The 18174-nt window shown below is 45.0% G+C and overlaps 1 protein-coding gene and 1 long non-coding RNA gene across 5 annotated transcripts in view; both read right to left on the bottom strand.

Annotated features, from left to right (window-relative positions):
• Pfkfb3 (6-phosphofructo-2-kinase/fructose-2,6-biphosphatase 3) overlaps positions 1 to 18174 on the bottom strand; it is a 99873-nt gene that overhangs the window by 40462 nt on the left and 41237 nt on the right. The gene's annotated exons all lie outside the window — the stretch shown is intronic.
• On the bottom strand, positions 5582 to 17647 carry LOC141417542 (uncharacterized). Its single transcript, XR_012442182.1, has 3 exons — positions 17331 to 17647; positions 7701 to 15386; positions 5582 to 6996 (listed from the first exon to the last, which is right to left on the bottom strand). It is a non-coding gene; the product is annotated as an uncharacterized lncRNA (long non-coding RNA).

The following is an 18174-nucleotide window of genomic DNA, read 5'->3' on the forward strand; positions in this document are numbered from 1 at the left end:
CAAGACAGGATAAAAGGGTGCTTGCATTTTCACTTTGTGGACAGTAATATCACCTCCCAGAAATCCAGGAACGGTTTCACATTCACTTCACTGGCCAGATGAATCACGGTCCTCATACCTAGCTGTGCAGAAGGAGACAAATGTGGTCTCTTAGCCAGGCCAACTGCACAGGATCTGCTACTAAGGAAGAGAGGGAGAATGGATATTGGAGGAATGTTAGCAGTCTCTTTCTATAGTATCTTCTTCCTATAAGTGTTCAACAAACTCCACTCAAAAGATAGTCTTTGGCTGGTGCAGTGGCTCAAGTGGTAGAGTGCCTGCCTAGCAAGTATGAATCCCTGAGTTCAAATCCCAGTACCACCAAAAAAAAAGTCTTTCCTTGTAAAAAGAATGAGAAAAGATGTTGCTTTGCAGTTAGACAAGACCAAGGGTGTTTATACATTCAATCTTCAGTCAACACATACAATACCATTCTTTAATTATCTGTCAAAAATTCATGTGTCCCTAGGTAACTAAAGTAAACTAAAAAGCATGCTTTATTATAAACTATGGAACAAGTAGACACATTTCAGTGAATGTGGAGATGCTGTCCATTGTACGCACTGCAGCCACCCATTTTTCTGGCTGACCAAACCTTGATTTGGTAGAGGTGGAGCAGAGGCCCCTGTTTCAGGAACAATTGCTTCTCATCCTATATACAGGGCTGAGTTGTGATTGGGCTAAGCCATTCTACCTTATTGGGAACTTGTTGATTTGTTTGGTTAAGCAACTGCAGTTATTTACAGCCCAAGGTATCCCTGACTGATAAATAATTACAGATAGCATTAAAGTTCTATCAATAAGAACTTTAGAATATTATAATATGATCAAAACCCAATTTTACTTGAAATCTCTTCTCTGTCAAATGCCATCTAAACATCATCACCAAAATCGCCTTTTATTTTAGCCTCATGTCATCCCTAAAGGCAAGAGAGTTAACCAGACACTCTACTGAGTGCTGGACAAAGCTGGGCCAGGGCTCGGGCTCTTCCAAATCAGTAGTTTCATATCACCAGGAGAGGAGCTCCAGTTTCCTTAAACTTGGGGGAAGGAGGAAATATCAAACTAGTATAACTAGCTGAGTTTGAGCTCCACAGAGTAACTTAGTTTCCATGGGGAAGATTGGGGAGCAACTGTTGTGTTACACATAACATCAAATTCAACCACCTTAAGTGCACAAGTCAGTAGCATTAAATACATTCACACATGAGTCCTCCTCTTTCCCTCTTCCCCTAGGTGAGACCTCCTCACCACCTCCATGGCCACTGCATTTCCGTTCTGTGAGCTCTATCCTTCTCAGAACAGAAAATGCTTTGAGAAAAGGATATGAACCCCACTCCTGTTAGTATCAAGACTGATAAACAACTTAGAGTGAAGCCCTCATATAAACTTAAAAAGCAGATGAGCCAGGCTACTTGCAGAAGCAGCCGGCCCTGGGAGGCCTTGGAAATGGATTACCAATGAAGCAGGCAGTTGTTTCTACAGTCCTCCCCAAACAAAGAGGGATTCAAAAAGGAAGTATGGGAAGAACTGGAAGGCTTTGTGGGAAGATAAGGCCAGGTAGCCAGGAAAAGCCTCTGACTGTACTCTGGTCACCTGAGCACTTCCTCCAAGAGTCCTCCTGGGAAGGAAGAACTTGGCCCCCTGGCATTTAACTGGGGGCTCCAATTTGCTAAGTAGAGACCCAGGCTGACTTGCTGAATAATCTTGGGGGAAAAAAAGAGTGAACACCCAAGGTTGATTACTGAACCTGAACTTGGTTAAGATCCACATAAGAATCATACAGGAAACATTTTTAAAATTCCCATGTGCCAGGGTATGGTAGTGCACACCTATGATTCTTCCAGAACTCAGGTGGCAGAGGTAGGAGGATCTTGAGTTCTAGGCCAGCTTGAACTACATATCAAAAAAAAAAAATATATATATATATATATATATATATATATATATACATTTACATATATATATATACAAAAATAAATAAATAAATATCCATAAAGTCCATCATAGGCCAATTAAATCAGAATTGCCAGCATGAGGCTTAAACTCTGCAATTTTTTAAAAGCTTCACAAAGTGATTCAAGTGTCTAGCCATCTGGAAATGGCAGTTTTCACCATCTATCCCACCATGTCAGCTCTGAGCTGAGTTTCAAGCTGGGGTGACAGTGTCTTACTGTAAGGGTTCTATTCCTTATTAAGAGCACAAGAACCAGAAGTACTAGAAGCAATTAGTAAACACAACCATGGCAGAGTATGAACTGTTTTAGAGAGATTTGTGAGCAAAACATAGTTTAGAATAAGAGAACCCCTGAAGTTCTCCCTGATGGATCTGCAGTCTGCTTTTCTGTGTGGCTTATGACAAGCTGTTTAGCAAAGTTGTAAGGCTTTTTCGTGTGGCTGATTTTTGAGGGTTAACATTCTAAAGGAAGGCTAGATACACCTCTAAAATACTAAACTCCTAGGGACTTTCCAGAGAAAACTCCCTGCTGTTAGACCCATTGGAAGTCCCCAGAGAGAAGAGCAGGTATGTCGAAAATTAAATCCTCCTAGGGATGAGATTGGATGAGTATGCACTGTGTTCTGGAACTCCAGCTCCTACTGGACTCTGCCATGTCCACTTTCTAAACCTGAGGCAGCAGGGTGGCTCTGTAGGGACCCACAGTGCCCCTGGCTGCCCTTGCTATGAAACAAGTGGAGACCCTGGGGAGTTGGGAAAGGCATTGCACTGTCTGGCAAAAATTCCACCCTTTGCCCTCCTACCCTGGCCCTAGACCCGGGACTGTGGGGCAGACTTCACCACATTTGGGCATAGTCCAACTGAGTCAGTGAAACACAGGGTGGTCCTGACTCTCTCTCCTCCACCACCCCCTTCTCCCCCACCACCAAGCAAGGTTGTGCCTTGCAGCCTTGCATGGCAGAAGCTTAGAGGAGTAATAAGGCCAGGATGGTGGTACTAGGCAGGGGACATCTTGCATCACACACCAAAGTCATCTTTCCAGCTCACCAGATCCACGTTTGCTCGTCAGCCATCCCTCTGCACTTCTGAGCAAAACACAGAGCAATGGTGTAAAAAGCTGACCTATGATTGCCTGGGAAGGCTCCCGCTTCTCCTTAATGTGGTGCTAGGATGGAGAGCTGCCCCCTGCACAACTGCTCAACCCCTTTTCCAGTCCAGCATTAGGAGGAAGACAATTTGTTCATATGCACAGTCTCTTCCCCTCATCCCCTGGAACATTGGTCCCTCAAGTACCAGCTTCTGGCAAGTGTAGCATGTGACAGTTAGAGGTCCAAGGGATGGCCTCTTTCTCGTCTCCCCCTTGCCTGCCTTTCTAGCCTTCACACCAGCCTTTTGATGACCCCCATGAATGACAACATTCCATAGTGAAAGAAAACTACTGTCCACTCCCAGGATGCCTGCTGAGGAATTTTTCAGCCTCCCCCTGTACCCCATTCCTTCTCTTTGTAGTGAGGGTCCCTCAGCACATAAAGGAACAACTGTTAACTGATACACGGTAAAGTCTGAGCAAAGAATAAGGGTCTTGAAGAAACAGCTCAAAAGCATTGCAGCATGAATAAATTCAGGCTGTTGTCACCTTCATCTCTTCCTCCTCTCCAAGTAGGAACCAGGCTGCCTGAGTTCAAATTCCATGCTTACTAGGCTCTGTGACCTTGAACCAATACCTTAAGCAATCAGTGCCCCTGTTTCCCCACTGGTAAAACAAGGAACATAATAGATCTCAAGGAGGGTTCTCCATTAATTCGTTGTTGATAAAGTAATAACAGCTACCTTTAATTGAACGTACCAGGCATTGTCAATGTACTTTAAACAGATTGTCTCTGCTCTTCAGAACTTCCCAACCAGATAGCTCTTATTGCTAGTCTAGAGCTAAGAAAACAATGACAAAGAGATTAAATAACCTCCCCAAGGACACCTGACTGGGGAGAAGTTATCCTGGTAGGGAGGTGGGACTAACTACCTTTTCTGAGGCAGTTAGCTTCAAAGGTGGTGACAACTTGCCCTCTACCATCATTCCATCACCCACTTTCCAGAAGCAGAGGGCAGGGGTGCCCACTGGACACAAAAGGAGGCAGGTGGAGGATGGACACACACAGGGACCCTCAGAGTTCTCTTCTACCCTGAAGTCCTTCCCGGCCTGCAACTGCTCAGGCTGGTGTCACTCAAACAGCCATCATTCCCTCATCCTACAGAGTTCAAACTTAAGGCAAAGATGCCCAGCCCCTCCTCCCATGAGAAAATAACGCCTGACTACATTCCAGAGCAATCTCTGAATGCTGATATGTGAGGTCTAACAGAGGGGGGAAAGGGACCTCAGGGCAACCTCTGGCCAGCACAGTGGCCTGGAATGTTCCTCCATCCCCACCCCCACCTCCCATCCCCTCACTTCTTGTCTCTATCAAGAGTCACCCTCAGCCAGGCCTCCTGGCCTCCATAAGATTGAACACTCACACTCAGCCTGTCATCCTTTCTCTCATTCTGCCATTCTGTTTTTCCTACCGAGTATTTGTTTGGTTTATATATTGTGCTTATGGTCTTGTCCACCCCATAAGGACAGAGATGTTTTGTCTGTTTCCATCACCAGCAGATACCCAATATTTTACATAGTAAGTGTGTAATAAATATTTGTTGAGGAAACGGAGAAAAGGAAGGCTCTGCACGTCAGCATGGACTCACAGGAATACATGTGGTCCCAAAGAAAGCAGGTCAAAGCAGCACAGGAAACCCAATAAAATTGGCTTCCCTCAAGGTCTGGGAATCACTGGGTCTTAGATTTCCTATTATTACCAAGGCTGGTATCCCACCAAACTTTGCAGCCTGGGAAGCTTGATTGGGTCCATTGGTCCATCCCATATTGGGGGTCTCATAGCATCCACCCTTGTGTGTCCACCCTCATGTACCCAACCACTTAATCCATCACATGTGTTCACCCTCAGACTTATCTACCCTCCTAAGGGCCCAAACCTCTCAGCAGTGTACTCTGTCACCCATAGTTTTCCATGCTTCAAAAACAATCTCTATCCCATCACTGCATCAAAAGTCCACTAACTCCATTTTATTAAATTCTGTTATGTGTAGCAAAAAAGCAATTTGATACGAAGACTCCAAACTAATCTGTGAATGTCTGTGTTTCTTTCAGTCATTGGGTAGCAGCATTTTTGTTCTGTCCACTATGAAGAAAACCATAGAAGTAAATCAAGCTCTAGCATATGGGAGTTTACTATAGAAATAAGAAATTCTTGGGTCAGGCACTGGTGGCTCATGCCTATAATCCTAGCTACTCAGGAGACAGGGATCAGGAGAGTTGTGGTTCAAAGCCAGCCCAGGCAAATAGTTTCTGAGACCCTATCTCAAATAATTCATCGCAAAAAAAGGGCTGGTGGAGTGAAAACCCTGAGTTCAAGCCCCACTACCACAACAAAGGAAAGAAAGAAAAAGGAAGGAGGAGGAGGAGGAGGGAAGGAAGGAAGGAATGAGGGAGGGAAAGAAAAAGAAAGAGAGAGAGAGGGAGGGAGGGAGGGAGGGAGGGAGGAAGAATAAGAAAGAAAAATTTGCCACACAGGAAATCACTAGGGAACAATTAAGAGTTGAATAGGACGCTGCACAGTCAGGAAAGCCCAGGACCCCAGAGTTGGCCAGGCACTGGCAAGGCCTCTGCTCTTCTGAACTCATCACAGAATTCCACTAGATCTGCTTTTAATTATCATTATCATTGTTTTTTTTTTTTTAAGCACAGCTCTTAAATCTGCTTTTTACATTCAGATTTCTGGTAAGATTTTGTTTGAAGAGATGGCTCTGTGGATACCACAGATTGATCGTCCGAACCATCATTATTCCAGAAAAGTGATTTGCTTGAGTCACTCACATGTTTGTGTCAACTAGACAAGAACGCTTAATTTTTTAAATAAACATATTATTGAACTATAACGTCCATATGAAATACACAGCTTGATAATTCTCACAAATGAGCACAACTGTGCAATTATCTCTGGGCTAGCTCAAGAGTTATATCATCAACAGAAGTCCTTGTGTCCACTCCCATCACCACCCCCAAAGAAATCACTATCTTGGCTTCTACGATATGGATTTGTTGGTGTGCTTTTGAACTTTATATCAGTGCAATCAGACATTATGTGTTCTATGGGTCTGGCTTCATTCACTTGCCAACAAGATTCTTTTTTGGAGGGTGGTGGTGCTAGGATTTGAACACAGGGCCTCAAGCTTGCTAGGCAGGCACTCTACCATTTGAGCCACTTGGCCGGGTCCACAAGATTCTTCCACGCTGCCACTTACAATATGGTTTGCTCTTTGCAACGTTCTAAGTATTCCGCTGCACAAACATAGCACAGATTGTTCTTGTGGACGGGACACTGAATCGCTTCCACTTTGAGGCTGGCACAATCTGTGCTGCTGTGAGCATTCTTCCACATACTTTTAGTGCACAGATTGATGTCAAGGGATGGACTTGCTGGATCATCCTGACTGCATAAGTTCAGCTTTAGTGAACACTACCAAACAGTTTTCCACAGTGATTGTATTGCTTTTCACCCATGTGAGACTTTCTGTGACTCCATAGTCTCCTTAACACTTGGTCTTTTTCTTGTTAGTCATTCTGGAAAAAATATATGTATATGTATCTCATTATGGCTTTAATTTGTATTTCCTGGAATTTCCTAGATAATTAAGGACTTCAAGTAGCTTTTCATATTCTTAATTGGTCATTTGGATATGACCCACAGAGAATCCACTTTTCCTTTGGTCAGGAAATGAAGAGGAAGTACAGCACTTCACTTGGGGTTATCTGGGTCCCACCCAAGCTTTACCTCTTGTCTGAGTCAGCAGACCTCTGGGTCCAGAGACAGCAGAACCTTAAAGTGGTAAGCTTTTTTGTTTGTTTGGCTTTGATTTTGTTTTTCTTTCTCCATAGTGACTGTGTTGATCTATACATAAAAGAACAAAACAAATTCTTGGATAAGATCAAGAGCTCTGGAACCAGTCTCCCAGATTCACATCCTAACTCCGCCACTAACAAGCTAAAACTCTGGGCTAGTTCATTCCCATCCCTTCCCCAGCTGTGCTCTATAAACTATGGGTGATGTTAACGAAACGACACAGTAATTCCACAAGCTTGAATGAGTTCCTACACACAAATGCATAAACAGTGCTTGGCACGTATTAAATGTTCCATATGTGGAGATTTCTACTGCTACATCAACATTCTGTGTGCCCAAAATCGTTGTGATAGAGAGGAGGGAAAGAAGACAGGTGGATGCAGCAAGACAGGGAAATAAATTTCTCAAGTTTTTGGGAACTGTCACCATTAAACAAACCACCTTGTATTGCTCCCTTCCAAAGAGAGACATTTACCTTATCCATGGGAACAAAAGAAGAGGTAAAACTGGTGTTCAAGAAGCTGGGGACAATTTAATCTCAAGTGGAAAGAAAGAAAACAAGCTATTTGTGAGGCTGTGTTTCCTACATTTGAAGCACCAGTCCTCAGCATCACCAGCAGAGTCCCGTGGAAGAGGAACACTGAAGCCACAGAGGATAGGAATGGACCCCAAATCATGAACACGCAGTGCCTCTGGGTACCTGCTTTTCCTGTCATCAAGTAATGAAAACAGAGGACCTCCTCCAGTCTCACCTAGGTTTTGGCTCTTGTCCGAGTCAGCTGGGTACCTCCAAAGTTCGGGGTGGGCAGGCTGGGCTCCACAGAAACAGAGCAAGCCCAGTAAGTGGGCTGCGGCCTGGGTTGCCTTGGCTGACAGGCTGCAGGCAGCTGTAACCCAGCAGACCCAGGAGGTCAGCTCTGGTCGTGGAATTCCTCACCCCGCAGAACTTGAGCTAGACAGCAGGTGTCCAGCCCGTTGTGATGTGGTCGGGCAGGTGCACAGGCATTGTGAGGCAGAGGGGGATAGAGCTTGTTTATTGTTTACTGAAGATGACTTTTCTAAGAACTCTGACATTGGATTAAGAAATTCAGTTAAGGCTAGTCAGGGAAACATTGGGGAAGTCTTAGTTTCTTCTGGTAAACAGATAAAATGATGAACTAGCAGATCTGTATTAAACCAGGATGAAACACAGTGATCTGACTTCCTTACTTTACAGATGAGCAAACTGAGGCTTGGAAAGGTTAGGAGAAAAAGTGGGGGCTTTGGTGTAAGGCCTAGCTGGCAATGTCTGAGACCTCCTTTTACTGTAAGTGCCTCTTCAAGCCCCTTCAGTCTCCACATATGATTGGTCACCAAGTCCTATCTTACAAGTTTCTTTTGTAAGTCATCTGTGTTCTTTCCATCTCCACCATCTCTACTCAGATGATGTAACTCTAAAAGCCCAACCTATACTCAATCACTGCTTCCCTTCTCCCTCCTTAAGCCTCCCCTAGTCTAATCCAATAGTCTAATCTTCCCAAAATGATACTTTGGCATTCATCCCCTCTCCAGAAACTACTGCCTCTAACACGAGTTTCCACCTCTTCGGTCTTCACCAGAGGTCCTCTACAATGGGATCTCAAGCAAGCTTCCCCTGCATGTGACCTGCTTCTTCCCCGCAGACATCTTTCCTGCAACCTACCTCTGCATTTCCACACAGCACAAATCCCCTTTGCCTTTGTCTGTCTCCACTCTACCCATCCTCCATGTCTGTCATCTCCCTTGCTGTATGCATAAGCTCTAATTTCGTACGTCCCCTGTACCACAGACTGTTGTCTTGTCTGCACCTTTTCATATATGTGTGTATCAGTGTGTGTGTGTATTCTCACCTACACTCTAAGTTCTCTACAGAGCTTGACTCTTCTCTGCATCTAGCCAGCCTAACCCAAGTCCTTTGCAGCAAGCTGTGCTCAAGGCACATACTGATGGACAAGATCCCAATTCACACATAACACTGGGAGTATAAGAACTACACAACCAATGATGGTGATGGGATAGCTTGTGTAAGAGCCTGAGGGAAGTTCTGGGGATGATGCTCCTCCACCTAAGCAGTCAGGAAGGCTTCCTGGAGAACATGACATGAGGCAAGTTGTGAAGGACAGTCCCAAGTGGGCAAGTAGAAGCTTGGGACTGAGGGAGAAGAGGGCATTTTCAGCCAAGACATAAAGGCTGGGCATGTGGCACACAGCTGTAATCCTAGCTACTCAGGAGGCTGAGGTAAAAGGACTATGGTTCAAAGTTGGCCCTGGAAAAAGCTAATGAGACCCTATATCGAAAACAAACAGGTGTGGTGGTGCATGCTTGTGGTCCCAGCTGCTTGGGAGGTGGAAGAAATATAATCACAGCTTAAGGCCAACTCTGGGCAAAAACACCAGAACCTATTTGAAAAACAAACTAAAAGACAGCAAAATGACTGGAGCACGGCTCAAGTGATAGAGTGCTTGCCTAGCAAGTACAAGGCCCTGAGTTCAAGACCCAGTACCTATGGAAATATCACAATGAAACCTCTTTGTACAATTAATATACACTAATAAAAAAGAGGGAAAAACCAATAATAATAATTTTTAAAAAAAGAGGAAGCAGCAGCCAGGTGCTGGAGGTTCGCTCCTGTAATCCTAGCTACTAAGGAAGCAGAGATCAGGAGGATCGTGGTTCACAGCCAGCCAGGGCAAATAGTTCTCGAGACCCTATCTTGAAAAATCCCATTACAAAAAAAGGGGCTGGTGGAGTACCTTTATGTGTAAGCCCTGAGTTGAAGCCCCAGTACTGCACAAATAAATAAATAAATAAATTTTTAAAAAGACAAAGAAAAAAAAAAGAAATGCAAAACCAGGTGATTTTACTCAAGATTATAATCCTAGCTACTCAGGAGGTGGAAATTGGGAGGATCATGGTTCAAGGTCAATTGAGACAAAAAGTTCTTGAGACTATCTCAACCAATGGCTGGTATGGTGGTCAGTTGCCTGTCATTCCAGCTACATGCAGAAGCACAAATAGGAAGACTGGCAGTATCGGTCAAGTGCATGAGGCCTTGGGTTCAACTGCCAATACCACCAAAAAAAAAAAAAAAAAACAAATCCTATCATGAGGCCCTGGGAAGACCTGCACAGTACAGTGGATGATGGTCAATGGGTAAACAGTAAGAGGAATGATGAGGGTGAACAGGTGGGGAGGGCACAGTGGCTTGCTTTCAGGGAGAGACAGGACAGATGTGTCCCAGCATATCCCAAGAGAAAGATGTAGATGTCCTTCTTCATGAACAAGGTGCCTGGCCTTGGGTAAACTTGTCAACTGCTCTGGTCCTTAGCACCTCAGTCTTTTAGATGAATGTTTTTATCCTGCTCCCCACTGACCACAAAAGAGATTTTTAGAGAATACACTTATAGTTTAATATCTGAAAAGGTGACTCACACTATCTCATAGTGTTCTTGGTTATCAGAATCCTGCATACTGGACCCCAATATGGGGTGTTGGAAATTGGACATCTCACAGCTTGACCACGAAGGAATCCAGTCACACTGACCAGTAGGTCTTGTTAGGGATCTGAGAAACTTAGTGGTGAAACTGAGGTCTGCCTCGTGACAGGCACAGCATCAGGGCATTCAGTCATGTACCTGAGAGCCACTTTGCTCCCATCTGAATGATGTAGACACAGTAGACATGTTCATCGTCCCCATACCCAGGGATGTGTCAAAGCAGGCCTCTGCAGTGCACTCTAAGCTTGGGGCAAGGGGTACAAGCGCTGCCCTGGTGCTTTGTCAGGGTTGCCAGCCACATTCCCACATCTCTGTGAGGGCTGCAGTGCCAAAATGAGCCTCACATAAATAACCCCTTGGAAATCAACAAGCTCCTTATCACCCTAAGGGGTCATCAGGAAGTTAGTGGGCTTTTCTAGGCTATAAAAGGATTACAAGGGAAAGGCCAGAAGTGCTGTGGTAGGACTAGGCTCTTTCTCAAAAAGCACAGTGTAAGCCAGCACAGGTGGCTCACACCTGTAATCCTACCTACTCAAGAGGAAGAGATCAGGAGGATCATGGTTCAAGGCCAGCCCGGGAAAATAGTTTGTGAGACCCTATCACACAAAAAAAACTCATCACAAAAAAAAGGGCTGGCAGGGTGGCTCAAGCAGTAAGAGTGCCTGCCTAGCAAGAGTTAGGCCCCGTTTTTAAACCCCAGTGGCTTCCAAAAAAAAAAAAAAAAAAAAGCACAGTGTAGACCAGCACTCCAAACCTGAAGACTCCTTTCTATAAGCTCCACATCCAAGTCATCAACCTGGGGCCTTCCACTGACACTGAGAAAGTCTCCAGAGAGCAGGCCTCACCCAAATCCAGGCTTGCTTCAACCAGAACACACTGAAAGATAACACCTTTCCAACACTTCTCTCTCACCTTTCTTCCCTGAGAGGAATAAGGAGGATGAGGATTTTGGGTTTCGTTTTACTTTTGGGGACAAGGTCCCACTATAGCCCAGACTGGTCTTGAACTCTCAACTCTCCTGCCTCAGCAATGAGATTATAGGCAAAGCCACTGCACCCTGATAAGCTTTTGGTTCGTATGTGCTTAAAGGCAGTTAATAATTATGCTAAATGTAAATGGCCCAAACACTCTAATTAAGAGAAAAAGCTCAACTGTAAGAAACATATTTATTTATTTGTTAGTAACAGTAACAGTAAAGTTTATTAGAAGATGAACAGGGGGAAGAAAAGAGAAAAGTGTTTCCTATTCCCCATGCAGGAAATGGGAACAAAGACTCTAAAACATATTTTAAATATAGTTTTAGTCTATATACAGGTTAACAGCAAAGCAATGGAAAAATATATGTGAAAACACTAACCAACAGAAACTAGAGCTATTAACAGCAAAGCAAAATTCAGAACAAAGAATATTTGATAGTTTAAAGAGGGACAACATTTCATGGTAAATGGCTCATTCATCAAGAAAACAGGTATCAGTGGCTCACACCTGTAATTCTAGCTACTCAGGAGGCAGAAATCAGAAGGATTGTGGTTTGAAGTCAGCCCAGGCAAATAGGTCATGAGACCCAATCTCAAAAATATCCAATACAAAAGAACAGCTGGTGGAGTGGCTCAAGTGATAGACTGCCTGCCTAGCAAGTGTGAGGCTCTGAGTTCAAATCCCAATACCACTGAATAAGATAAATAAAACAATAAAACGTCAAAAAATAAGCATAAGGATTTTCTTGGTTTTTTGAGATAGGGTCTCACTTCACAGCTCAGGTTAGCCTCAAATTCTTGATACTCCTGTCTCTGCCTCCAAAATGCTAGGATTTCAGGTGTACACCACTGCACTGGACTCTGGAATTATCTTTACTCAACTTCAGATCATTATCATTTCTACCTTGGTTTTGTTGCAGAGATGCTCCTGACATTTGCATACCGACTGTCCTACTGATTGCTATCAAGAGTAGGAGAGTCAGTATGCAGTCCCAATCTTTATCTGCATTATTCACCTAGCAGGGCTCAGCTTGGGCACTCCTTTCAGTTAACATTCTCAGACCCCCTCCTTCTTTGTTTTTTGTTTACTTTTTTTGGGTGAGGTGCAGTACTGAGGTTTGAACTCTTCAACTGTGCCTCCCACCAGTCTCAACTTCCTTTGACATAGTGATTTTACTCAACCTCAGCACTTAACAGCCTGCTAAATATTACTTCTCTCTCTACCTCACACATCACGAGCTTCGTAAGGCATCACACTCATCTGTGAATTTTTTTGTTTGGCGGCACTGGGGTTTGAACTCAGGGCCTCACACACTTGCTAGGCAGACAATCTTACTGCTTGAGCCACTCCACCATCCCTTTTTTGTGATGAGATTTTTTGAGATAGGATCTCTATTTCAAGATAGGGAACTATTTGCCCTGGGCTGGCTTTGAACTGTGATCCTCCTGATCAGGAATCCTCCTGAGTATCTAGGATTACAGGGATGAGCCAATGGTGCCTGGATCATCTCTGATTTCTTACAACAGTACTGAACATGTTGTACTTATTTGATGTATGAGAATATAAACCTCAAAAACTCAGTCCCGCCGGGCACCGGTGGCTCACACACACCTGTAATCCTAACTACCCAGGAGGCAGAGATCAGGTTCTAAGCCAGCCCCCAGCAAAGAGTGCCTGCCTAGAAAGTGTGAGGCCCTGAGTCCAAAATTTAAATAAATAAATAGACAACTCAGTCCAAGTAACTCTGATTCCCAAAATGGAAGTAAGTTTAATTTTGTTTTGTTTGTAGTACTGGGGCTTAAACTCAGGGTCTTGATCTAAGCCACTCCACCAGCCCTATTTTTGTGAAGGGTGTTTTCAGTTAGGGTCTCAAGAACTATTTTTCCAGGCTGCCTTCAAACTATGATCCTCTCTATCTCTGCCTCCTGAGTAGCTAGGATTACAGGCATGAACCACCAGTGCAAGTTTTTTTGAGGGGCAGTACTGGGGTTTGAATTCAGGACCTCTTGTTTCTAGGCAGGCATTCTACTACTTTAGCCATACCTCCAGTTCAGGAGGTATGGCTAAAGGAACTTGTATTGTAAAAATACAAGGAACAATGAGCATGAAGTCAAGAATTTGTACCTGCTCTGCTACTAAAAGCCCTTAAGTTACTTAAATCATTTAGTGCCTCAGTTTCCTCATTTGGAAGTGGTACAAAGGTGCTTTTGGAATGTCAGTTCATATTGCCTGACAGACTGCATACTAATCTGCAGCCAAGGAAGAGAAAGTAAAGCATTCAAGTCAGCCAACAGAGTAGTCAAAGAGGAATCTCCTTTGGTTCGAAACTCCTCTCCTGACTTTTCTGCTCAGGTTGCTATAAGGAGCCAGCCTGTGCCCACCTCCTTCTCTGCTCTGCAGAGGAGTTTGCTTCTCCCTGGCTGTATCAGCACCCTGAAGTGGGCTGCAGAAGCCATCTGGACCAAGAAGCAAACCAGCATCAGGAAGTATGACACATCCCTGATGGGAACAGAGCCCAGCACATTCTCTGATGACTTCATACAGTGAGCAAGCAGGGACTTCCTCATAGTCTCAAGGACAGCACCAGTGTGTTCCAGGAGGAGATGTCACACATCTGTTCCTGACACCCAGTGGTCTTTTAGGTTTCCCTCCATGACTAAGACTCCAAATGAGTATTATAGCAAAAAAAGGGAAAAGCACCAACTCATGTTTTCTGAGTCAGCCTTCCAAACACAAAACTTTGGGCCCCAGCCCACATCTATGGAAGGAGAATTTGCATCAGAACATGCTGTCCAAATGAGACCAGGCACTCAAGCTTGACAAATGATGGCTTTCTCCCCACTCTCTTATCATTGCTTCCAGCAGATGCATCCAAACTTTTCTGATCACAAACTTCACCTCCAATGAGATATTTATTTGTAAATTATATACATGTGCTGTGAACTAATACATTATGTATCTGATAAAACTCACACTTAACAGAAATTGGTTGGGTACCAATGGTTCATGCCTGTAATCTTAGCTATTAGGGAGGGTGAGATCAGGAGGTTCACAATTAAGAGGCCAGCCTGGGCAAAAACTTCACAAGACTCCATTTTAACCAAAAGCTGGTCATCCTAAACTATATAGGAGTCTAAGATCAAGAGGATCACAGTTCCAGGCCAGCCCACACAAAAAAGTTTTTGAGACCCTTAGTTCAATGGACAAAAGCTGGATGGGGTGGCATACACCTGTCATCTCAGTGACAGAGGGAAACATAAATAAGGGCAAAAAATGAGACCCGATCTCAAAATAACCAAGGCAAAAAGGGCTGGAGATGTGGCTCTACCAAGCACAAAGCCCTGAGTACCACCAAAAAACAAGAAACAGAATATAAAGGAGGGGTGGGAAGAGGGAGTTTGGAAGGTGGCTTTCTTTAATGTTAGAGCAACCAGTGCTCTTTCTAATTTCTAGAGCATCCAACCATCTTAGAAGTCACTCAAGAAAAAGTGACTAGTCAGGCCACAGGGGTGATTTTTAAATTGCTTCTAGGCACACCACTCCCTGTCTTGGGATTAAGTATCTATTTCTGGAGCTCTGGTAAACAAGTTCTTTTGCTGAAAAGCAAAATCATGGTCTCTTCATTAAAGAACCAGAGGGTGGGCCTAAGGCAGGCCACCCTCACCTAAACCCATCCCCACTTCAAAATAACTGCCAACAGAAGTCCAAGAAAGTCAATACAAAAAAGATTCCCTCATTTAAAGTAACAGCAAATAGGAAATAATAAAAGTAAAATCCTCCTAGAGAATAAGCCATACTATCAATATTTCAATCTTTGCTGGTTCTAGAACCAGAACCTAAAAGAAGCTAAGAAGTGCTAAAAATAAAAAATTTGTAAAAGGAGACAGTCTCCTGGGGTCTCTGATGCTCATAGCCAACTCTGATCCTCAGAAGTCAGATTTTGCCCTGGAGGATAAACAAAGGGGCCAAATGTTTAGGATGCCTTTTAAAACTTCGCCTATCTGCTAGCCCCTCTACAAACCCTAGCAGAAAATATCCTCCTCTCTACTCTACACCCAGTGTCTCCTCATCACCAATCAGCAGTGAGTCAATCCCAGGCCTATCCAAGGACCACCCCCAGGGCCTGGGGAACAAACTTCAAGGCCCAAAACCAAGTATCTCAGGGAAAGTAAATCTACTCTGTATTCTAGCCATCTCCTAGCTCTCCCAACAACTTCATGGTGGCCTAGTTTTGAGTACCCTGTAACCCTCCATTCATTAAAACTAAGATCCTGCTGTGCTTATAGTCATGGAGACTCCACTACTCTCCTCCTGGCCCAAGAGAAAGGATGGAGATGCTCTCCCCCCTGGTGCATCTAATGTCTAAGCATGGCCACACTAGGTATCTTCTAGGTGCTTTAAAAATGGTGCTTACTGCACAGAAGTGACCAGATGAGTGCTGCCTCAGGCAATTCCTCTAAGGGAAAAGGGATTGGTTGGTATTTTTAGGCTGGGCTCTTGATAAGAAATTGGAACCATGTCTACCAAGAATCCAAGGAAAAAAAAAACCAAGTAATTCCTTTTATAAACATCCCATAATCCCTTCCTTCTTCGAGGGATGTTAAAGTGTTTTATATTTGACCATTAATGTGGAGACAAAAAAAAACCAAAACTCCAAAAAGTGCTTGTCATGTGAGTAAATGTAAAAATGAAAAAGTTCTCGTCTTCATAAATATGAAATTATTATTTCATATAATGAATCCAAAACCTGACAGAGGATTACCTCTGTTATGCATCTACAGGCTTCAAGTCTGAAATAACACCCTGGGGGCCACATTGCTGATCAGACATTTCCCTCCTGACTTTTCAGGAAACTGATCTGGTGTTGCCTAGGGGCTAAGGGTCCTGAGGTCAAAGTTACCCTCTGCTCTTTCTGGGTAGGCCTGATCTGGAAGACTGGGTAAAAGAAGGGAAGCAGTGTGAGATTTGAAAAAGAAAGACCAGGAGGAAGTGAGTGCTGCCTCAGGCAATTCCTCTAAGGGAAGTGGGAACAACGGGCAGCACTGGGATAGTGGGATGCCTATTTTTTAAATCCAAAGTCATGATTTTTTTTTTTCCAGTACTAGGGTTGAACTCATTTTTTGTGATTTTTTTTTTTTTTCCCCAGATAGAGCTTCCCAGAACTATTTCCCCACAATGGCTCCGAACCTCTTTCCTCCTCCTGACTAGCTAGGATTACAGTGGTGAGCCACTGGCCCCCAGCATCATTATTCTTTTAACAAAGGCAAGGGCACTTGTAAGAGCAACGGGTTGAGAAAATACCACTGATGATGACTTGCTGGTGAGACAGGAGGTAACCTCCCCTGGCCCTGCACAATTTCTTCACTGCAGTATACAATCAGTGACACAGCTTGACAGGGCTGGACAAAGGCTCCAGTCCAATTTGATTCATCAGTGCAGAAGCCCTTTAGCAGTATCGTTATTCCAAAGTAATCCATTCCATTAAAATAGATGCCTCAAGAAAAGTCAAAGGCATGGAGTCTGTCTGGTAGATGAAAAATCTGAATCTTGACCACCATTCTCTCACCAATAGATGTAAATAAACGTCTAGCTGTACCTGGCTCCTAGCAAGAACTCCATAAGCACCCACTCCTACCTTTTTGTAACTAACCTGAAATTCCCTTCCTGTAAAAATCTGTTATGTCCTCGGAGGCAGAACAGATCATTCTACCCTCGTTTACCAGTCTTTCAAATACTTGCAGATGTCACATGCCTCCTCAGCCCGGCCTCACCTGGGAAAAACATCCCCAGTCCCTACAACCAAGCCGCACACGACACTCCCTGACCCCTCACTAGTTAGCAACTCTCCCCTTATTGAAGAGTCCTGGTGTAACCATAAACCCAACTCACTCTAGGTCCTTTGGGCTACGGGGATGGCCCCAAACCAGGGGCTAGAAGCAGTCTCAGCATTATGAGAGCTCGCACCGGGAGGTGGCTGTGGTTTCGGCACCTGGGGACCAGTGTGGCCTTCGACTCTCAGGAGTCTTGGATGGTTTCGTGGAAACCGTATTTTCACAAGCGTCACACGGGACATCGCATCCGCGAGCAGCGGAACTGGCACACGCGTGTGCCAAGCAGTTGTACTGCTCACCGAAGATTAAAAAAAGACACTCCGTGCTCTTACGCTTATGCAATGTTCAAAAAACCCAGTCCAGTAACTGCCTCTCCTGCGGCTTGCACGCCCGCCCGACCCCACCCAACTCCAGCTGCAACAAAACACCTGCCCTATTTCCTCTGCAGTATTTACAAAGCGCAGCCGCTCCCAAGGATTCTCGGAAGACACCCCGGGCCGGGAAAACAGACCCAGACCGCAGGGGCGGGCGGAGAAGCCCCGGGTCCCCTCCACCCCAGGCCACCACGCCGGGTTCACGGGCCCCGGCCGGCGGCGCGGGGCAGGCTGGGAGGCGAGCCCGGCACGCTGGGCGGGGGCGCGGCTGCACGTGGACACGGCGTGCATCTCGGCCCAGACTGGGCGGGGCGCGCGCTGACCGGCTCGTGTGCCGCGCGCCGCAGCCAATCAGCGCAGACCACCCCTCCAGGCCCCGCCCCTCCAGTCAGCTGCAGCTTGTCCCCGCCTGACCTCTGGAAGGATGCTGCGCTTGCGCGGGACGGCGGTACGCACCTGACGTGCGCGCGAGAGATATGTGCAGGGGGCGCCTTCACTGTCCCCAGAGCGGGGGGGGGGGACCCCCGA

The sequence above is a fragment of the Castor canadensis genome, chromosome 15, assembly GCF_047511655.1.
Source record: "Castor canadensis chromosome 15, mCasCan1.hap1v2, whole genome shotgun sequence".
NCBI classification, from domain to species: Eukaryota; Metazoa; Chordata; class Mammalia; order Rodentia; family Castoridae; genus Castor; species Castor canadensis.